Here is a 23,625-nt window from a genome sequence, read left to right as displayed (position 1 = left end):
AAAAACAGAAATTATGTGGAAAAATTGATCTATTGTAGTCCAAGTGGACAATGTCAACTAATGACTTGGAACAAAGATGAGTACGTGAGAACAGCAGAAAGCTTGAAGGAAGTCAAAGATATAGACCACAAATTCATACCTCTATGTGTGGATCCAGAAGATGAAGCAAAAGTGGATCCAGAGGATGAAGTAAAGGTGGATACCAAGGAAGAAGTTAAAGTGGTCGATGAATCGCCCAAAGGGGGGAGTGTAGAGGAGGTGCCAAGCTTGATTCACACTCCAACCGTCCATTTTGAAGTACCAGGAACGTTCACGCCAAAATATGTGACGTATGATGAGCAAATAAACCAACAGAGAGCCGCAGTTGGGCTCTGTCCAGTACCTATCAGAAGAACAGCACCTGTTGAAGTACCGACACCTAAGAAAACCTGGACAGTAAGGTACCCATTGAGAAAACCATATCCACAAGTGAGACAGACTGACGATTGTCAGAATGCAATCCCTGAAGAAGCTAAAAATTATAAGTTACTCACCGTAGTGACTAACGTACTCTTAGTTCATTCCCCTTTCCTCCATACCGCATGGGCGTCCCTCGCGAGGGACGGGAGATTGAACCTTTTTGACCAGAAAAATCTACTTCCCTCTAAATTTAGAGGCATAGCCCTGGGAGCATGCGCTGCCCTGACTCCGCCCTCCGGCGCCACACCTCAGTCCCCAAAGACGCGTCGACAATGGAAATACCATTGCCTAATGACACCAGATTATTAGGTGGGAGGATGGCGGGACGTATGGAGGATAGGGGACTATGGACTAAGAGTATGTTAGTTACTACGGTGAGTAATGACCGCGTGGGCATGCATGTTCGCCGGAAGGGGTCTATGCTGGCCCTTGTATGCTTCCTTGATGGCCGAGACCATCCAGCGGGAGATGGAGGCTTTGGAGGCCTGGTAGCTCGGCCTGGCGCCTCCAAATGGTAATAAATAGGGCATCTGATTTGCGGAAGCCCTTGGTCCTTTCGGGTAGAATTTCAGGGCACGCCTGACATCCAGGCAATGCAGAACTCTGAGGCTCGTCCTTCGGGTCTGCAAAGAATGTAGGAAGGACAATCTCCTTGTTTAAGCGAAAGGCTGATGGCACCTTAGGTAAAAATGCTGGATGGGTCCGCAGGACCACCTTGTCCCTGTGAATGGTGGTGCACGGCTCCGAGGTGACTAGGGCCTGGATTTCGTTGACCCTGCGCGCCGATGTGAGGCCGACTAACAGGGCCACCTTGATGGTGACCAGCCTGATGTCTGCCATCGCCATAGGCTCAAAAGGCTTGTGTGCAACGGTGCCCAAGACCAGATTCAAATCCCACACAGGGTGTGGCTTCCTGATGGGTGGGTAGAACCTAGCGAGCCTGCTCAAATGCCTCCCGACTATCGGGTTGGAGGAGAAGACTCCTTCCTCAGAGTTCCTGTAGGCCCCAATGGCTGAGAGGTATGTGCGGCAGGTGTCCACCTGCACGCCAGTGTTGGCGAGGTGAGCTGAGAATGACAGCACGTCCTCCAATGAGCAAGCCAGCGGGTCGATGTCCTTGGATTGAGCCCAGTGGCAGAACCTGGTCCATTTACGCCTATACTGGGCCCTGGTAGCCTTGCTCCTAGCCCCCTGTATGATTTCTTGGTTGGCTTGGGATAGGTTGAGGTGGCTGAGCGTCACCAGCTCAGGAACCATGCTTTGAGGGCCAGCTTCTGGGGGGTGGGGTGGAGGACCCTGCCCCCTGCTGTGTCAGAAGGTGTGCTGGGCCCGGCAGGAGGTGGATTGGAGGGACTGCCGAGAGGCTGAGCAGCTCCGAGAACCATCGTCGTGCTGGCCACCACACAGCCATCAGAATGAGTTTGAGCTGACGAGACTCCTTGAACTTGCAAAGTACTCTTTGAATCAGTGGACTGGACGGGAAGGCGTATGCTGACATGCCATTCCATTGGATCCATAAGGCGTTGTCCTGGGAGCCTAGGCCCTGCCCCTGCCAGGAGGCAAACTGTGGGCACTTCTTGTTGTGCCTGGTGGCAAAGAGATCCACCGGGGGAAGCCCCAACAGTGGAAGATCTCCCGTGCAACGAGGTAATTCAGCTGCCACTCGTAGTTGTCCGCTCCCAACCTGCTGAGCCTGTCCGCTTCCAGGTTGGATTCCCCCGGAAGGTGTACTGCCGTGAGGTAGATTTCGTTCTCCAAGGCCCATTCCCACATGATGATTGCCAGTCTGCACAGGGAAGGGGACCTGGTCCCCCCTTGCCTGTCTATGTAGTACATACTGGTCGAGTTGTCTGTCTGTACGAGGACCACTCTTCCCTTGATACATGGGAGGAAAGCTCTGAGCGCTAACCAGATGCTGTTCAGTTCCAGCCAATCGATGTGGTATTCTTGTTCTTGCCGGGTCAACGTTCATTGGATCCATCGGTCCTCCAGGGTGGCTCCCCAGCCCTCTAGGGAGGAGTCTCTGGTAATCGTCACCTGAGGGACGGGGGCCGGAAGGGCTTGCCAGTCTGCAGGTTGCAGGCCCTGGACCACCATGTGAGGTCCGGGTGGAGAGAGAGAGATGGGGATCCTGCTAATTTCGGCCTGAGAGCCCCTGTCCTGGTTCCATGATGCTGCGAAGTGTAGCTGAATCCTCCTCATCATGAGTCTTGTGGGGGGGGGCGGCCAACAGTACCCCTGCAAAGAGGCCCAGCAGATGCTGGTACCACCAAGCCAAAGTTGAGCCATAAGGAAGTGAGACGTGGCCCTCCTGATGGCCGAGATCTTGTCCTCCGAGGGGAAGATCCTCTCGGAGCGTGTCCCCCAGAAGAGGCCCAGGAAGGTCAACGACTGTGTGGGTTGCAGTTGTGACTTCTTGAGATTGAGCGAAAAGCCCAGGTTGTGTAGCAAATTCATCAGTGCATGGGAGGAGTGGTGAACTGCTTCCTGAGATGTAGCCCTGACGATGCAGTCGTCTCGGTAGGGGTACATATGGAGGCCCTGAGCCTGGAGGAGGGCTCCCACCGCATTCACGAGTCTGATAAAGACCCTGGGGGCCGAGTTGAAGCCAAAAGGGACGATCTTGTACTGAAAATGGCATCCCAGGATCCTGAACCGGAGGAAAGACCGATGGGGTTGCCAGATCGTGACGTGCAGATAGGTGTCCTTCAGATCCAGGGAGCACATCCAGTCTCCCCTGCATAGTGTCTCCGCAAGAAAAGCTGGCGTCACCATCTTGAACTTCTGGAGAGGTAAGGAGAGGTTGAGGGTGGAAAGGTCCAGTACAACTCTCAGGCCAGCCTGGTTCTTTTTCTGAATGGCGAAGATCCTGGAGTAGAAGCCTGATCCCCACTTGGAGGCTGGGACTTCCTCTACGGCCTGGCTCAGGAAGAGCAACCGAATCTCTACCAAAAGAGTTGCTGTCCCAACTTGCAGAAGAGGGGGAGAGTAGGGAGGAGAGGCAAGAATAGGTAGACGGTACCCCGAGGATACGACTGACACAACCAGGGTCCGCGAGGTTCTGTCGCCTGAAGTGTGCGTGAAGAGCAAGCCTGCCCCCCCCACTGGCGACACGTGGACCCGAGTGGGTCCGTCATGACTTTTTACCCTCGGAGGCAGAGGCAGAGGAGGGGGACTGGAAAAAGCCCTTGCGCCACCCCCCCCCCCCTTTTGCTGCTTGTGCTGACTAGGGGTCGTCGAGCATTCCGGCTGCCTAGACATCCGTTCCTGGAAGCCTCCAGATGAGCGACACTTATTCGAGCGTTGCTGAGACTGGGAGTACGCTTTGGGCGTGGCCTTTGTCAGAATGGATAAAGACTTAGCCACCTGAGAGCTATTCTTCTTCTTGTCCAGCTCTTAGGCTGTGCTGGAGTGGAAGAGGTCACTGCCCTCAAAGGGCAGATCTAGAATACGTTCCTGGACATCCGGGTTGAACTTGGTTGCCCGGAGCCAGGCCATCCTTCTCATGTCTGTGGCAATACAGATGGCACTTCGAGGTATCGATAGATGTGTGCCAGCATGGACTCCATGATATCTTGTGCCACGAGTTTGGCCTCGGCTAGCCCCGCCTTGAAACGTGATGGGCTGTGGTTGGTGAGTTCCGGGAGGAAGTCACCAATTTCTCGCCATAATCTCTGGTTAGCGGCTGCCAGCATGGAGTCTGCGTTGGCCTGTCACAGGTGCAAGGAATGATTGGAATACTGCTTCTTACCTTATGCCTCCATGGTTTTCTCCTCCTTGCCTAACAACGCAATCGATGAAGAACACAAGGACGATTAAGGTTTGGAGTACAGTGATGCTGCAGCGATCACCGAGGAGTGTGGCCGAGGATGGGAGCAGAGCAAGAGTGTATCCCCCTCCATCTGCATGTACGTGGCGTCCAGGCGGCAGTTGACTGGCTGGACAGAGTGTGGTTTGAGCCAACCTTTCTTTGCGAGGGAGACTACATCAGTTTCCAGTGGAATTCCTGTTCTAGCAGAAGGGCGCCTCGTGAGGACCTCAGCGAGGACGCCCTCTGCCGGCTGTTCGACCTGGGGCTTTGGGAGGCCTAGGTATTCCGCCAGGCCCGCGATACGTTAGTGGAAGGCCCTGGCCGATGATGATGTGTCAGGATCACCCTCATCAGTATCCTGAGAGTCTGGGAGAGCCTGTGGAGGAGTATCCGGAGGCTGGGGCACGGGGACCACCGCCGGAGGCTGAGGAAGAGACGGAGGCTGGTATGGAACCACTTGTGAAGTAGGCCGAGGAGCTGGAGGAGGTGGCTGCACCGGGCCAGAGGCGTTGGCAGCGGCGTCTGTGTTGCCGCTAGCATAACAGGTAGGACTTCCCAGACTGCGTCCTTGATGATATCCTCTATATCTAGAGCCTTTATGAGGCCGAGGAACCTCTGAAAGATCCGGTCCTCATTGACCGAAGAGGAGGGGCCTGAGGGGGTTACTAGAGGCAACTGAGGCCGCTGCCGACCCTGTACATACGGACGCAAAGGAAAACAACCTTGCGCATAAAGAAGGGTGGCCCGTAGGCCACGTACCTGGTTGATGCCAGTCCCACCTTGATACTCATCCTTTGCCGAAGTCATGCAGAGGCGTCAAACGGGTGTCCTTTTCTGGTAGGTCGGCCACTGTGTTGAGCTGCCTACCACGTGGCTGGGACCTGTTGCTCGACTCGGCTGGGCCAGCCTCTGCCAAGTCTCTTGTGTGAGGCACGCAACTTGCCCTGTGCCCGGTAGGTGTACCGACCTCGACCTAGGGGTCGTTAGAGCTGCGTTCAGAGCCACCTGGGACATACTGCCGGTACAAGGGCGGAGCCCTTCGGGCGCAAGCCCGGTAATAGACCCTAGCGGCCCCTTAACCCTGGCACCGGGAGGGTCCGAGGACCCCTCAGCTCAAAGGCTGGTAGCTGTGACAGCCTCGGTGCACGAGTTGGTAAAAGGACCTGACCGGTCCCTCCCATGTAGGAGAGTCCCCTGGGAAGGAGTCTTCCTTGCGAGGTGCAGATGAAAATAAATATAGGCCTTACCTCTGGCCTGGAACTTCTCACAAAACTCTTGCGGTCCTTAGAAGGAGAATGCTGAACGAGCTCCCTCCAACTGGCTAGTCTGTGCTTCAGCGCTTTAGAGGACAGCAAGCCGCACACCAAACAGGCTTGCCGACCGTGGTCTGGGCCAAGGCAGCGTAGGCAGAGGGCGTGGGGTCTGAAATTGGAAAAGGCCCGTTGTAGGATGGGCACCTGCTGAACCCTGTATAAGTCGACATGCACCGGGGAGGAGCGGTTGCGCCTGAGGGCCAAGTACCTATTGAACAAAAAGACAAACGAAGATATAGAGGAAGAATCCGCACGTGGAATTACATGGTCGAAGCCAAACCCAGGAGCGCTGGTGAATTCGGCCTGTTCCCGTCGGCGCGGAAAAGGCAACTGAGGTGTGGCACTGCAGGGCAGAGTCAGGGCAGTGCATGCTCCCAGGGACGCGCCTCTAAATTTAGAGGGAAGTAGATTTTTCTGGTGAAAAAGGATCTGTTTCCCGTCCCTCACGAGGGACGCCCATGCAGTATGGAGAAAAGGGGACAGGACGTAAGAGTAAGATACTGAAGGAATACGAACGGTGACGTCACAAGAACCTGGACTGACTCACAAATAGAAGATATAACGACCTGAGAATGCTGAAAAGAGACGAAACATCATGGATAAGTGACATCATGAGCCTAAAGTGAAATAATCGATGTCAAAGATATCAGAAATGATGCCAAATACACGATGATGATATTCAGTTATTTTAACAGGTACATATGCAAGGAACCGCAAGGAGCAAGAATGTGTGAGGCTTGCTTATGCCTAGTAGTAAGATAGATTGCGGCAAGCACCACCTATACACATCTACCTCAAAAGGAGCATTTTATGTAAGTAAACTTCCACTATGCACAAGAGCAGAATCAACCAAAGGTTACTAAAGGTCTCAAGAGGAGAACTTCGCAGAGAACAAATAGAGAATTAAAGACAGAGAAACTCAGACAAAGGCAAATCGTGCCAAGAAGCCAAGGTTGTATCGGCTGAAATAGACCAACAGTGGATGCAATTTATGAAAAGAAGAACAGAGTATTCTGTTCACAAAAGGTCAAAATAAGCCAAAGATGGCTAGCAGAATTAAATCAAATCCACAAATTCAAATTGTATGAAGGATAAAACTATTTCACAGTGTCGAAATCACGTGACCAGACGAGCGAGAAGGGATGAAACTTTCACACCTACGCATGGACTTGTGCCATGCACAGTTATCTTAACTTTTCCAGACCAAGAAGCAGTCTCGAGGCCAACCACAAATAAATAATTTGCACATGACCACTGAGGTGATGATTGATTGTAGCAATAATTGGAGGGACGCTGGGGGTGCAGACAAACTCCCTGCACCTGCCCGGCTATTCTGTACGCTGCTAAGCAAGTGGAAAAGTATGAGTGGGGTTGTTGCCAACCCAATCATAGTGGACCGTGTAATTTAGGGTCCTATAGTTAGCAGAACCAATGAGGAGATGTACTTTTAGTGACGTTTACTGTAGCCATTTTGAAGGAAGGGCTTAGTTGCCCCACCCGACAGTATTTATCCAATTCCCACCCCCCGTTACCATATATAGATATAGCACCTATATTAAAGTTACCTTCCTAGAACCAATAGAATTGCATACCAAAGTTTTAAGCGTTACACGTCAGTGATGAGTTTTTAGTATAAATGTGTTTTTTTCTGAAATTAATTGGAGTTGAAGCGATAAGGAAGATCGAGCAATTGCTGATATTCATGAACTCCCCGTTTTTTGTACTCGTCATTAAACGGACTTCCTTTGCCAAACTATTGAGTTGTCATTATTGATTTGATGTGAGAGTATTAATCTGCATCCCTGTCCATTTTACGGGTGCTGCTGCTCATCTTAAAGTGATATTGGGAAACCCCCAGCTCTATGGGCTGGCTGGGGTCCTAGTGCACAGCGCCATCTAGTGAAAACTTTCCGAAGCAGCAAGCTGGAAGATACGAATATCTAAGATGAGGAATACGTGGGTGGAAACATTCGAAGAGCATAAAGTGTAAAACACGTAAATTCTACAGCAGGGTAGGTTGGGAGGGGAGATGAGGAATATGTGGAAGGAACATCCAATCGAAAGAACATTACCAGGGGTAAGTAACGATTGGATTGTGTCCTCCCACATATTCCTCATCTTTTGATAGACTCCCAAAGCAGTACTGGTCTTGGAGGAGGAAGAATTTAGACATGTCCTTAGGAATTCTCATGGACAGAATTAAGGATTGCCTTCCCAAATCACCCTTCCTGAGCGGAAGTTGAGTCCAGACAGTAATGCTTTACAAAAGTGTGGATGGTAGGCCAAGGGGCTGCCGTACAGATGTCCTTAATTTGTACCCCTCTCTGTAGAGCAGAAGATATGGTCATGCCGCTCCTAGAATGGGCTCTTAGACCCTTTGGAGGATCTTTACCGGCCAATCAATAACATTCCCCAATAGATTGAATAATCCACCTGAATAGGGTTTGTTTTGTAACAGCCAAACCTAGCTTATGACCTGTATAAACAATAAATTGAAAATCTTGGCGAAATTTAGACTTTTGTGCGATATAGAAACTTAGAGCCCTTCTTGGGTCCAGTCTACATGCAACCTCTCTTCCTTCCCAGGATGAGGAGGCGGGTAAAAAGTTGGTTAAATGACATTTTGGGACAAATTGAAGTCAGAGACTATCTTAGGCAGAAAGGAAGGCTTCACATTAAGAACCACTTTGTTCTTATATAATATAGCAAATGGAGGCTTATAAGAAAGTGTCTGCAACTCGCTCACCCTGCGGGCTGGTGTTCTTGCCACTAGACATTTTTTTTTTTTTTTTAAAGGTCAGCAGCCTTATTGGACATGAATGCAGAGGTTAAAATGGAATACATGTTAGAAATGTTAGTACAGGGTGATTTACATACCAAACAGGGACCTGAGAGAGAGTAAATGGACCCATGTTAGTGAGTCCCTTAAGAAATTGTATGATTAATGGGATTTTAAATAATGAAGTTTCTCTGACAAGCACTTGAAAATTGAAAGTGCTGCCAGATAACCCTTTATGGTTCCAATCTGGAGCCACAGATTTGCCAAGTATAACAAAAAGGACAACACCATAGGTGTATTGCATTGAAAGGGATCCACATTTCTTTTCCCTGCACTAGCTGTTGAATTTGTTCCAATGACAGCGGTATAAGGATTTTGTCGCTGGCCTTCTAGCCGAAAGCAAAATCTCCACTACATCATTGGGGAGGTCCCAATCCATCTCTGCCTCTCAGACATCATGAGTGAAGGCTGAGTGTCTTGACCTCCAGATGGAGAACCTGACCCTCCTCTCACAAGAGAAGGTCCTCTCTTTGTGCAAGACGCATTGGAGGGCATATTGACATGTCCAGAAGGTCCGCGTAGCACGTTGCCTGACCCAATCTGGGGCAATTAGGATTATGGATTTCCCAAGCTTACTCAACCTCCTGATCACGTGAAGAATGACAGGGACTGGACTGTAAAATGTAAAAGGTCAACTGCATGAATTCACAAATAGGTAAGTAGACATGACAAAAAGGCTCTGTAAACAGTTTGGCCACCTCTCTCCTGCATGTGCTCATATATGATGCAATCATAATCAGAGCAAATCGAGCTCTGGAGGCGATCTACAGTGAATGTTATTGCAGTAGATTTGTAGATTTACCGACTGGATGGAACTATTGATCACTACTTTGCTTAACCATCTAGTTGGCTTTGTGTAATCATTATGCAAGAAGAAAGAAAGACGCAAAGCAGAGTTGATGGCGTAGTAGACGGACGTGGGCAATCTAGGTGGAATATTGTAGAATGCAGGCATCTAACTTTCAGGATAGCTAGTATAAAGCAACAGGGTGATAAGAGAATATCAAGGCGTATGGATCGGCTCATGGGTTGACCTCCAGTTGCACAAATGGATGCAACCAGCAGGTCACAGAACTAGGTCTGCTATCAAAAGCATTTGGCTGAGTGGTCATGTTCAGCTTCAACAATGTTCGTTAACTCATCAACATGATGCATCTTCCCCAACAAAATTAAATCTAGTTGGACTGGGAGATTTAGATACACCAACCTAAACTTTACTCCAAGGCATAGTTGACAATGGAGCGTTTTACAGTAGCAATTTTATAATTATGCATAATGTAGCAATTTACAGTTTGAAGAATGGAATAGCATGACTGTCTTAAAAAAATAAAAAGCTAACACATACTGGTCTTTGCCAGACAGGATATAATTAGCTAAATAAAAGTATCATCCCGATTACTTTTGGTTTGCAATTATTTGAAAAATAAATTCTTGCCTAGCACTCGCGCACAGTCCTTCGGCACTTTAGAGTCGAAGAGCGGATTACTGCTGCATTCTTTCTCCATTAACCCCTTTGAACTTGCATTGAACGGACAAAAAGGAAGGTGGCGAGGGCCCTGAGTGCAAGAGAAACTCAGGGTGAGCTGTGCTTTCACTGAACAGGGTAACTTAAATAGCTAGCTTTGCTACACAAGTGTCAATTTAATTAGCAGCCCTACAGAATTTCATAGTAAATTGCCATGCAACAGCTTATTTTGTGGCTTGGGTTTCTTAAGGAGAGGGATGACAGTAGCTGATTTAAAGGAGGAGGCACAAGTAGCATTATCAAGAGAGGAGTTAAAGAGGGAAGTAAGATGTGGAGCAACACTGAGCTATGCGTTTCACATTGTGCAGGGACAGCGGGGGCACAGGAATGATTGGCCATGAAAAGGCAAAAATCTCATCAGGGTTGGTGGGGGCCAAGGAAGACATAGTGGGAGAGGAGGGTATGCGTGGTGGAGTAAAGTGAGCAGGAGGAGGGAATAGAAGGTAAGTAGCGAGAGTACTGCAAATGGAACATTTAGAAGCAAAGTAGAGCGCAAGATCATTCGCAAAAAGAGTGGAGTAGATGAAGTGGGTTTAGGTGGTGAGAACTGAGTTGAGGGATTTCTGGAGGTACCTGGGATGGAAGGATTTAGACGAAATGAGGAGATAGAAGTTATGTTTGGCAGCAGAGTCAAGAGCAGTAAGGTAGAGTTAGAGATCTGAGGAGTGTCTTGACCTTTGCCAAGCGCAAAGCTTTTTCACCATTATTCTTTTCAGGGTGCAGAGGAGGGGAAATCCAGGGTCGTGGAGGGGAGATAGAAGTTAGTGAACGCTTCTTCAGTGAATGGAAAGGTGTGTTCAACACACGACAGTTGTGTAGGTCAGAGGGTTAGTCCGGGAGTTTAAAGGAGGGAAAATTGAGCTTAGTAACAGTAGTAGATGGAGTAAGAGGACGAAGAAGAAGAGATTGAGGCAAGACGATGGAGTGATCGTAAGGAAAAGGAGTGGTGGAGATAGAGGCAGGGAGTTGAGAGGTGATGAAAAGAAGGTTGAGGGAGTTTCCATTTGAATGGGTGGGCACAGAGTGTACAGAAGAGAGTGGTTAAGGAGAATAGTTAAAGTCAGTGGATAGAGCAACAGAGAGAGGGGGAGGTAAAAGTCACCAATGGCAATGAGGTGGTGATCAGGAGAGAGAGTCAATTAGTTGGAGAGGTGGTTGAAAAATTGACCTACCAGACCAAGTGGTCGATAGAGAGAGAGATAATATGTATGCCATAGGGGGCAGTGATTGTAAAGATAGTGTATTCGACAGAGGGGGAATTAGTAGGAGGTAGGGGAGTAGATAAGATGGGAAGTTCGGAAGACGAAAACAGTCCTACACCACCAGACCTGCCAGTGAGGATGGGAAGACTGTGTATGCAGGGTCATGAAGGGCAGCAAGAGTTGCAGTATCAGCGGAAGAGATACAGGTTTCGGTAAGGAGGTCAAGAGAAGGGAAGAAATCAGAAGTAAAAGGAGGTTTTGTGCAGACTGCACATTCAAAAGAGCAATGTAGAAGCAAAGCAACGTGAAGTCTGAAAAATAGAGAGGTGCTGGGGGTATATGCAAGAAGAGAAAATATAATGAAATCTGGGGTTGGAGTAGGTTTTGTTAATGGAGAGAGTAGTCGAGCAAAAGAGGGGTGGCGGCGAGGAGAAGATAAGGATGGTTCTGAGCAAGGAGAGAAGTAGTAAGGAAAGGAAATGATTGCATGATAATAGCATGGTGAGGGTGAGGCGCAGAAGAAGCAATAATGGGCACTTACAGACAACTAGTGGGATACAGCAAAGCACAGGCTGGGAGACTGACTTTTACTTCCAACACCATTAACTGAAGACGCCCATGGGCTGTACATATGGAGCTAAACTATATGATGGAGTAAAGTCACCTTAAGATGACTGCCGCATTCGGCTATATGACCCCTGTCACGTGATCCGAGATCACTGCCCGAAATGGATTCTAACCACCATTCGGAGGCAGGTCTGTGGGAAACTAGGAGCAGTGCTGGCGGGGAACAGCAGTTGTTGCTGCTGGGCTCTCTGGTGGGCAAACTCATTTTAAGATGTCTGCCACTTTTAGCTCTGGGACGCCAGTCACATGATCTGAGCCCAGTACCCCCAATTGGTGGTTAGAATGGAGGCATCTATAGCCAAACAGTGAATGATGAAGCTGTTGGACAAAACCTTGGCGTTCACATCTCTTGTCAGTGCACAGCCATACCAGAATCTTGCAGAGTCATACTATTACGACTCAATCACTTATTTGACATTTGAGAGAAATCCATGAAGGGATTTTATGTCTTGACACAAGAGCCTTCGGTAAAGAACTGACTGAAGAGCACAAAGATGTATGGTGGACTGTGGAACACTTATGCTTGTTGAAGAGCAGGAGAAGCTGTATTAGTGAAAACGTGCAATCCAAGTTGGCTTCCTTAGATAGATCCTCTTCAGAATGAGTCTTACTAGCCAATAGGTGATTTGATCCAAGCCCAACCCTCCATGTGTTAAAATAATATTCTGCCTTTTGACTTTTTTTGTTCAACTCTTTTCTTTGGATTCATTCCAAGTATCAGGAAATGCATCAGGATCAAACAGATTGCGGGAGTGTTGGGGGCAGTGCTCAAACGGATCTGGGATAAAAGGCAGAGGTTGTAAAGGAAGCAAGGCGTAAAACCGGAAGTGCAGGTGCAAAATGATATGTCAGGGGGGATCACCTGTATAAATTACCTTCTCAAAATATTTGCTCAAGATATTCTTTTTCATGAGAGGTGAACTTCATGAAAGACAAAGCCTCAAATGTGCCTGTGGCAAGAAAGTCCCAAGTCCTAAAGTATTTGAAGGGCTAGGGGGTCATTCCTAGAAGGAACTGCATCAGTAAATCTGAAATGGGTGCCTGATTCAACCATTGGGTGAGTGAAAATATTGGGCCTAGAGGTGAGCTAAAAGGTAGTAGACGTAAAAAGGCACGGTTTGCATCGAGTAGAAAAATAATATTTGGATGCGTTAAAGGTTGAAATAGATCAATAACATAGGGGACAAGAGAACGTATGGAGGCCATCTAAAGTGGTGGCACAGATACATGTAGGTGTAAGAGGGAGCAAACGTTCATTAGCCCTGCTAGTCTGGATGCTCTGCAGCCTTTCTGAAGGAAGTTTCATAAGGCTCTATGTGAAGAACTTTCAGGTAAACCAGCAACCACCTGACTAGATTCACCAAATGGCAGCATAAAGAGAACCTCTGCCTTGCCTTTTCAAAAACTCTCATACGGCAATTCAAATGTCACACCCCCCAAGGAACAAGCCGATTAGTCAAACACCCAGTCCATCAAGGAACATGAGAAAGGCTGTGGGGCTGAAGTAAAATAAACCAGATACTACAGAAGGAACTGCACTTATTACGAAGCTACCAAAGCTGGATTAACTTCTTTACTTGTATCCTCCCTCGAACAAAAGCACTTTTCACCTATTACAGTTTGGAAACTATAATGATCCACACAAGTGGAAAAGTGCACTTGTAAACAGTATCAGCATCTGAAGCAGCTGCAACTCTGATAGCTGTTTGTGTAATAATTTTGATTAATATACAGATATTGTGGTTGCTCATTAAGTGGACACCCCCGTCCTTTATATACAATCAAGCATTTCTTAGGCTATGATGTGGTGAGCCTTCAAACCATGGGCTAAAGACAATTATTTCAGTGAAAATGCTTAAGGTACTTTTTAAATATCATTTTGAAAATGCTGCGCTGCCCGCAGTTGGAAATGTTCTCAATTTCATACAGCTTTCACAGCACCGAAAAAGCAGGTTGGCATTTATTTAATTCTGTAATCTCCCTCAGCTTCAAATACAATTAAAAATAACAATGTAGTGAGACAGACACCGTCACACCAAGTAAGATGAAAACACGTTTGTGTTTAAGTGCACAGCGCAGCAACCCACAGCCCCCAGCCTTTTCCAGCTCCCTGGATCTTCTTAACAGACCGCAGTGGAACCTCAGTCAAACATTTCTCCACTCAACAATCCATAATAACCCTGGAGCTGTGATACAACAGGTGTCACTCCCACTAGCTAGTATAATATTCTAGTCTCTTTCTTATGAATAATAATTTGTCAATCCTTGTGCTCTGTGTGCAGAAATGCTATGTTTTATAGATGCAGTAAAATCTCACATTTTAAATATGTGGGAAGCAGTGTTGCATTTCCCACAAAATAGTACGATTTGTTCTATTTGGAATGAGCACCTCCTAGAGAAGGTAGCACCTCAATTTCCTTAACCCCAGGGGACTGATCAGATCAATAATTCCTGGAGACTTTTCTGATTATATTTGGGGAGTTTTTGATACTCAATTTGAAATAATTTTCTTTAAGGAGCGTAGTCAAAATTGACCCTCATGAGTTTTCAAAAGAACTCCCAGTCCGGCTCCCCTCCCTCTTGGAAACCAAGTCTGCTCCCGTTTAGGTGGGTTCAGAATCACATTTACAACGCCAATTTTCCAGATTGGTGAGCAAGGAAAGTTCTGGGGCAACAAGTTTGTCTTGGAAGCAAGACAATGCCGTGCAACACAGGTTTGAATCCCATTCCCCCACACTTAAAAACCACTTGTTGGTATTAAGCACGTATAAAATAATTATATATTCATCATTCATCTAAAGGGGACAGGTGTTCTTCCCTGCAGCTTTAATGCCAGTGTCAGAATCCATTCCCTATGCATTCCTGCCCTTTTTAAAAATGTGCAATTTTCAGATGCATATGTCATGATTAGGCCACAATTGGAGATTGATCGGGTTCTTCCATTGTACGGCCCAACAGTCAGACACTCCCAGAGAATACACACACCCAATCTCCATTGGTTAATCATAATTTCTATATTCTTTGCATGAGCAAAGGAGGGGATTTATTTTACTCCTACAATACTGAATAATATTTTTTTCTTCCATAATTCATTATAGCAACCAGCCACCTCAATAAAATGTGGATGAATGTAATCCCATGGCCTAGATGAACGCCTGGACATGCAGAATTCATTTGTGCTTTAATTTCATATATGAAATATTGATCATTTTAATTTGTAATATTCATGGGGAGTGCAAATGTGGTGTCCAATTAAAGAGGAGACTGAGCTTTGCAACACACTTTTCTCAGTCATGTGGTTCCACGGTTATGAGCCAAATTACTTTGATTGTAAGATGTCAATGCAACTAATGGGTGCGTTTAAACTGTAATTAGTGTCATGCTTTCCTAGATGAGTCATGCAATATCCCTCCAAAGGTGTGTCTCTGAAACCTTTAGTCCGATTCTCAATACATTCAGAGTGCATGCATTTCAAAGGAGTGCATATTTGGTCATGTGATGATGAATTGTTACTGTTTGGTAATCTGTGTTTTTAATGCCGAAATAAAGCTTGATGAACGGATGAAACCATTACTCAGTGACTGATCGGGCACTTCTGAGAGGCCCCGTTGCCCTGCTCACATTAGTCCCAACATTTGGTTAGTTTTTATAAGAGAGCAGTGTCAAAAGGTGCTAGCTAATGGATACATTTGCTTTTAGAAGTTCAGTCATAAACCAGACCATCTGGCCACTCCAGACCTTAATATTCTGTGAAGACAACCAATTTCATTTTCTTGTTATTTTAGTTTTAGTTTTGTTTAAATAAGACTATCCTCTAGTAGATCCCAAGGGCGGGGTCTAGTCAACTAAAGTCAATGCAATATAGGGCTGTTGAAATTAAACTCAGTGTTATTTAAAGCAATACAAAAACATTGCTTCCCATTGTAAGATATTTACAGTCCACCATAATACTATGCATTTTGTACAATAATCGGACCATAGTGAGAGAAATGGATGCACTGTTTACAATGGAATATTGTTGACACTTTGAATTCAAAGGGTTCCTTCAGGCTTCATTTTTAAAGGTACAGCAGGGAACCTGCATGTCAAAATGAAGATATCTGTAGTACAGGCCATGTTTCATGATTTGTACAAAATGAGAAGTATCTTTTGAAATGTATGCATACCATTTGTATATTGCGGTCAGTCACATTTTTCCAGTGCAGCAGACAGTTTACTTTACACTAGTAAAAACCAGATTCCCCAAGTGGAACTAAGTGGCTGTTTGGCTGTATGTTTCATACCTTCCGGGATCGCCATGGCGAAAATCTCCTGTCAACAATCTTCTCGCCTACGTTTCACTGCTGGCCCCGCCCCTCCCTACCCAGTAAGCCTACAATAGCCTACAACCTTGCGCACCCCAAGTGGAACCAAGTGGCTGTGTGCTCCATACCTTCCAGGATCGCCGTCCCCAAGAAAAAGAAACACAGCGAAAATCTCCTGTCAACAATCTTCTGTAGACAGAACATTCTTCTACTCACTCCAAGACATGTGGACTTTGTGTGTGGACCTTGCTGTCTCACTCATACACCTACTTTCTTCACTGCAGCGCCTATGTTTCACGGCTGGCCCCGCCCCCTCCCTACCCAGCAAGCCTAAAATAGCCTACAGCCTCGCGCACCCTCCCCAAGTGGAACAAAGTGGCTGTTTGGCTGTTCGGGTGGGCGGTGTGTGGCACTCAGGTCTCAGTTTTCAACTTTGTAATTTGTAGCGTGTCCTTCGAGTTTAAGGTGGGAGTTATTCAATTTAACCTTGGCATGATTTATGATTGTTTTTCAGCACAAGTTACAATTTAGTCTACATTTGTAATAGCCAGGTGCCTAAAATTCAAAGTTAGCTACTTGTATTTACATGCGCTACACGTAGCTCCGAAGGTCACGTGGTACTCCCGCACTCTGCAATGGATAAGAGCTTAAGGAGTGGGAAATGTCTACATGACGTAGCGTTCAAACCACTACCGGTTCTCCTTATCCAGACTTCCCTATCCACTAGGGAAGTCAAAAAGAACATGTTAGCAGCGAACGACGATCAGGTTTGCACAGACACTTGTGGGGCTGATACTGCAGCCAACCCCACATTAGATACGGACGCAATAAGTGCTGATATCTCCATATTAAATAGACCTCACTCTGAAAAAAAGAGTTGTCTTATGCTACAAATAATAACCAAACTGCATCAGCGACTGCCGCCACTAACATGCCATACACGAAATCACTCTCCAACAAACCGATCAATGACAACTCTTTACTTGGAATCTCAAGTGAAGAGAATTTTTTGCCCACAACTGACACGTCTCTAGTAGCACCCGCCATCATGGCAGAATTGCATAAGCGTGTTTGACTATCAAATGGTCCCTCTACTCCAGTTGCTAGTTTTGAGATTTCGGGAACAGGTGCACTTCCACATGACACCTACTTCGCTTCATGAAGTACCCAGATTGAACCGGGATGAGGGTTTGACAATCAACAAGGGTCGTACACAAGTAAATGCCAGTTCTCCAACTTTAGAAACCGTACCCAACAGCACAGTGCCAGTATATCCTCATTATCCGGTACTATCGCATGGTTTGAAACATTCGACCTTGACGGTACAAGAAAGGTCAACCCAATTCTTCTCTTCCATTACACCCCCTTGAGGAATCCCTTATCGATTTAAATGAGCAGGAAATGCAAAACGTTCCTGTTCTCACACAGATTCTTAACCTACTCAATGCCCTCAAAATCGCATCTTCTCCCATAATCACTGAATCACAGTATACTCAAACTAATGCATGTACAGAACCGCTGGATGTCCCCATTAAATCTTTTGCTCAAGTAGTCCAGCAACAAAAGCACTGGTCTTCCAATACTGGTGCCTCCTTTCAACCTGATTATATCGCAGTTGCAAAATTGCAACATGATAGGATTCTGGCCATAGAAAACATACTGCGTAATGCAAATATGGTCCCCTTGGATCTACTCATTGGGGAACGTGTGGAAAATGCGACAACCAGTTCTTGTGAAATGGTATTAAATACCCCAGACAGCCCAACGGCATTAACTGAGATCATTGATTTTAATGCTGGGTCAGTAGATGAGGCAAGACTATCTTCTGAGGAGATCCCCTCACAGGGTGAAGTGCAACAAAAAATCAATTAATGTCACGCAAAGCGAAAAAGCTTTTCCTAAGAGCGCAAAAAGGCATTTCTTGGCTAAATCACTGAACTCAAAAATTACATGCTCAACACTTTCTCAACCTAAGCAAAAAACATGGCACCCATAAAAATCAAAGGGCACAATTCAGCCATTAAAACATTGGTAATATTTCACAGGACAATGCTATTATAGACTTGAATCAGCTGAATGCTGAAAGCCAATTGCATCTGGATTTAAATAATCGCGAGGTAAAGATGCCTGCAAACGCGTCAGCACCTACTACTCAGGTTTGTGTGGATCCTGGAGAAGGATCAGCAGAGGGTGAAAATCTAAAAATGAAATGTGCGGATGTCATGTCGCAACTTAGTGTAGAGACATGCCCTTCTCTGACTCAAACACACATGTCGAAATTTTATAACCCAACCGAAAATAAAAAGACTTCAGTGTTATCACAAACAAACAAAGCTAGCAACAGTAACAACATTCTGCTAACTATGAACATGACCCTAAGCAATAAGGACGATCCACTCAGTCATTAACACCGAAGTTACTCTAATTGGACAAAAGCCTCCCAACTCACGACCTTCACCTGGCACAGAATTAGGATCTGGTGCAGGTCACACCTCTGGTCAAGATCATTCGCCAATACTCTGTATAGAGAAAATGCCAAATCAGGAAAGCAGGTTTGTGGATAGTTCTACTGATGCCACCTGTGATTCTGGAGTTATCTTGACAACATTTGAGGAGGCGTCACCTGACATGAAACTTATGATGGGATGGGGAACCAATCCATCCAAGAATGCAAAGCAAGTTTAAAATCGCTCAGCGCTGATAAAAATATTTCATCAAATTCCAGCATTGTGCAATTTCATCTCAGAGGAAGTTTAATGGATCAAACTCCCAAGCTGCCATAATAATCGTATGCTTTGCAAACTTCACTCATACATCATAGCAAAGCTACTATGGGACCATCATACAGATCTTGCCTTACTACGCTTCCAACTATTTGTCTTTCGGACCATAGATGAGGCTACAACTTTCATTGAATTTCAACCACCAGTGGTTGCTTCGCCAACTGAATCTAACTCATCTGAACATCAAATACACGTTCTAAACAATTTCAACCATTTTCTCAAATTGTAAATGGGCTAGCTTGGCTTGAACCGCTCATTAAATCTATAGCCAATTCTAATGCACAGGTGGAAAAGTAATAAAATACCACACTATCCATCTGTTAATGGAATTGTTGCGGATTAAAAAATGTGTTTGCATGGCACAAGTCTTTAGCTGCAGCGGAAAAACCATTGATCCTTTTCCTACAAGAAACAATGTCGATGGTGGACATCTTTATAGATGGTTATACTTCTTATTCGCAGCAAGCCAAAAGAGGAATTGTTAGGCGACCCTTTGGCGGTCTGGCAATCTTGATCAAAAACAATCTCAAATTTATCTCGCAATAAATATATGCCTCTACAGAGCTACTGGTCATTGAGCTTGTAATTGAAGCTAAACCTATCCGGACTATATTGGTCATATCTTTATACTGGAATCCAAGCTCAATGCTTATAGATGCGATGATATTTAATCTAAATGCAGTTCTGACAGAGGCTTTCATTAGGAATACAAAATATGAATTTATAATTAGAGACAACTTTAACTCAACATTGCAGCCACCTCATAGCACAACTTTTAATAGTTATAACAATCAATACATTCCCCTTTCCTAGGAAAGAGGGTTGTTATGGATGCTTTTCTTTAACTGGTGGGATATTCACCCGGTGTTACCGAATCACCATAGGCCTCAAGCTACATGGCACTGCGGTCACTCGAGTTCATAGACTAAAGTGCGCATTAGCAGGAAAATCTAGCCACTGTACACTATACAATTCTAACACAAGCGATCACCACATTCTAAAAAGCAATATCGACATCTCGACTCCATCCTATTCTGCGATTTCACTACTGGCTTTACCAGTCATCGATAGACACATGTTGTCCATACGTTGGAAGCCTTCCTTGTGTAGACAATTGACATATCTTGTAAATCGTGATGTTTGGATTGTCGATGAGTCAAGCTCATTTAGTGGTGAGAATGTCATTGCTGATGCTTGAAATATGCAGATGATACATAAGCACCTTAGAAGTTTAGCTTTGGTTGAGAATTCTAGGAATACATCCCTGCATTCAAATACATTTAGCCCAGCAATTAACACACTGAAGTGTGCCAAAAATGCGGCACTTGCACGATTACAAAGAACAATAGGGATTAATCCTGTATACATAGGCTTAAAGAAATCAATCATTTCTAAGTATAAAGCAGAGATGAAAATCATTAAATTTGAACAGCACTTGAAAAACAATCAAAATATGATCAATCTGCTATGCAAAAAAAACAAAAAACAAGACAAATCTGGCCCACACTAAGGAACCCCATGGGTAAGCAACACATTGAGTTTCAAGCCTCTATATCTGGTAATACCTGGACTGAATATTACAAAAACAAATGTTGCTTACCAAAAAGATTCCCTAGATTTAATATCCAAGCACTAGCAACATCTATGCTTCCGACATGCTCGTGGGAAGTTGATGACGTGATATGGGCCCTTAAGAAGCTCAAATACATAAAGGCAGCTGGCCCGCCGCCTTGTGTCTTAAAAGACGACCTTCACTTCTGGGCATGCTCTATTGAAGCGTGGCTTTGACTCAATTTTTTTCTCAAGGGGGATTGCAGAATCATGGATGACATCAATTATTCTGTTGCATAAGAAAGGCTTGACAGAAATCCCTGCTAATTTTCAACCAATTGCTTTGATTGATGTTGTTGCAAAAGTCTTCGCTTCTTTAGTGCTAAATGATTTAAACCGTTTCATCTCTATCCATCAATCATCATCACGTTTTCAAACTGGTTTCAGAAAATCTATGAGCACCCAGTTAAAGGCAACTATTTTATCTCACATTTTGGCATCTTCAGTGAAAAAACGGCCCCACTTTCATGGCATTAATCGACCTATCATCTGCATCGGATAGTGTAATTAGAAGCCTCCTGGGGGGAAAAAATGCAAGGGTTTCATATTCCTCCTCATATCATTGCAACGATTGCACTTCTACACGACCAAACTAATTACAGAGTTAGAATCGACCAGACTGTTACTTACAGAAAATATTCCAACTGAGATTGGTGTAAAGCAAGGGTGCAATCTTGCAGCCATGCTGTTTAATCTTTATCTTGCCGATATAGATGGACTGTGGTCCAATTATGACACGTTTCTGTTAAAGCTAGGAGAATTGCAACTTAATTGGCTCGCTTTTGCTGACAATGTTATTTTATTTGACCGTACACCATTTGGACTTCAGAAGAAACTTCACTATTTCTCTTTATTTTGTTTTCAACACAATCTGGTCACAAATACTACCAAATCAAACATTTTGGTTTCTTCCAATAAAAAAAGGTTCCAAGATTTCAATGGAGCCTAGAAAGAAATCCAATTCATCGTACATTGAGTTAGATATATTTAGGATATAATTTGACCAACACCAATTCTATCGAAGTGCCACAATTCTCTAACCATCAAAATGTTTCCGCTAATAGCTCAGATGAGGATTATCCTTCACAAGCTTTGTAAATTCTCAATTTTGCCTCTTATAGATTTCTACCTCCTAAAAGTAGAGGCAATCATTTTATATGGTCTTGCTTGTTACCAATAGGCGACGACCTGAATAAAATTCAAGGCACAATTTGGGGACACTTTTGGGGAGAATCAGTCTTCCAATGTTATATTCATTCATGAACTTGGATTGTTTTCATTGGCCTCCAAGCTGCAATGAAGAAGGCTTAGCAATTTTGCAAAAATGACAAACTCCTCCAAGCTCGGCATATGAGGATTTAGCAAGGATGCTCGCTAATGGGACACCAGCATCTTTATCGCTATACAACAATCAAATGCGGGCTGTACTTGATATGATTGCGATGGCTCCTGAAGATCTCATAACACGCTCTGGGGCTGTAAAGAAAAAGTTATTTCAATTAGATTGGGCGAGCACATCCGATCGGATCGCCTGCTAGAAATTATAGGTAAAATGCACCAAATTTAAGCATAAACAGAAGCCACGCTTGGCATCTCTCATGATGTTTCCGTGCAGCCAAGCGAGGAGAACGTATATGAGGTTCAGATTAAATCTATTGCATACTAAGGAATGCACAAGATAATGGAAAAATAGCATTGACTCAATGAATGATGGTTTTTGTAGATTTGGTGGAATCGGTCATGAATTGGAAACCCAGAAGCATATAGCCCTATATTGTGGCTTCTTTGCAACTTACAGGGAGTCGATATTGAGACAACATATAACTTGCAACTCACCCCTCTCTCTTGAAATATTCTGGTTATTATGCATGTGGGGCAGAAGCAACTCTATAATTCTAGCTCTAGTACGCCTTTTAAAGATTGCTGAATCAAAACTCAGCACACGTGAGGTAAAAGTCGATTAGCAACTGAATGAATAGTATGTGTTTTCTTTTTAATCAAGACATTGTTTTGGTCCTTTTTAAAAAAAATATATTTCATGGCTTATATAGTAGATCAAGTATTTTCCAAACAATTGAATAATGTAACTACACTAAGAGGTTTAATAATAATCATCCACAAGGAAATGCTGGAGTGATGTGAGAATCAACATATCTTCAAATGTTTGTGAAAAGAATTTTACATTGTAAATCTATCTACCGAATGCATCAGTCTGAGTATTTCGGCACAATATGTTGTTTTAATATCTTGCTCTATGTTTATGTAAGACACTTATTATTGCAAGATTTTATGAGCTATTGTATACATATTTTTGTAAAGGTGCTTGCACCAAATACAATTAAAAAAAAGAAAAAAGAAAAAAGAAAAAAAAAGCAGACTTTGGATGAAAAGTACTCAAGGGCCATTATTGTTCGAGAGATCGTTGGGATCAGGGTTGTCCCAACTCCAGGCCTTGAGGGCCATAAACAGGTTGGATTTTCAGGATACCCCTCATTAAAATTCATAGTTGTATACACTGATTGTGCAACCTACTCATAATAATGGAAGAATGACATAGGTGATGCAGAAAAAGACATTATGCCGGCTCCTCCTCACTTTGAATTCAGACAGTCTTCATTTGCCTTTAATTCTCCCCATATATAGAAATAACCACGCAGCTGCATCTAGAGCTCTGTGTTTTGAGTCAGTGTTGGCGTGAATATTTTAGGGTCTGTGACACCTTGCCGTCAAACCCTGACAATAGGTTACTCTGATACCAACATTATGGCGCATTTATATCTGAGGCCAGTTTGAGCTAGAATCCTAGTAGGTCGTTAATGCAGGCTCTGCTGATCTAGGGCATAGTCTGAAAGGAACTTGACAGTCATATGGATTGGGGCTTGCAAAAAAGAAGGCTCCCTGTATTTTAATTCCTTGCAAGTCTGAAAATTAATGGGATGTAGCAATAGCATTTGCCAGCCTTTGATGCAGCCTGTCCATTAAAACTCAAATAGTAAGAAAACAAAAGACTGAACAAGTGTGTATGTAGAGATCCTGATAACCTCCCCTCAACAAGTAGGCCATCAGGTCGCCCACCGCGCCACCTGACACGCCAGATGCCGCCAGCCTCTCTCCTCCCTGCTACCCGGTACAGCTGTGCCCCTCTGTATCC

General features: G+C 44.9%; 1 protein-coding gene across 5 annotated transcripts in view; it reads right to left on the bottom strand.

Moving 5' to 3' along the window:
- SLC7A6 (solute carrier family 7 member 6) overlaps positions 1 to 23,625 on the bottom strand; it is an 874,508-nt gene that overhangs the window by 215,602 nt on the left and 635,281 nt on the right. The window lies entirely within an intron of this gene.

The sequence above is a fragment of the Ambystoma mexicanum genome, chromosome 1p (genome assembly GCF_040938575.1).
Source record: "Ambystoma mexicanum isolate Mex_15411 chromosome 1p, UKY_AmexF1_1, whole genome shotgun sequence".
NCBI lineage: Eukaryota > Metazoa > Chordata > Amphibia > Caudata > Ambystomatidae > Ambystoma > Ambystoma mexicanum.
This window is presented reverse-complemented; position numbering and strand designations above follow the sequence as displayed.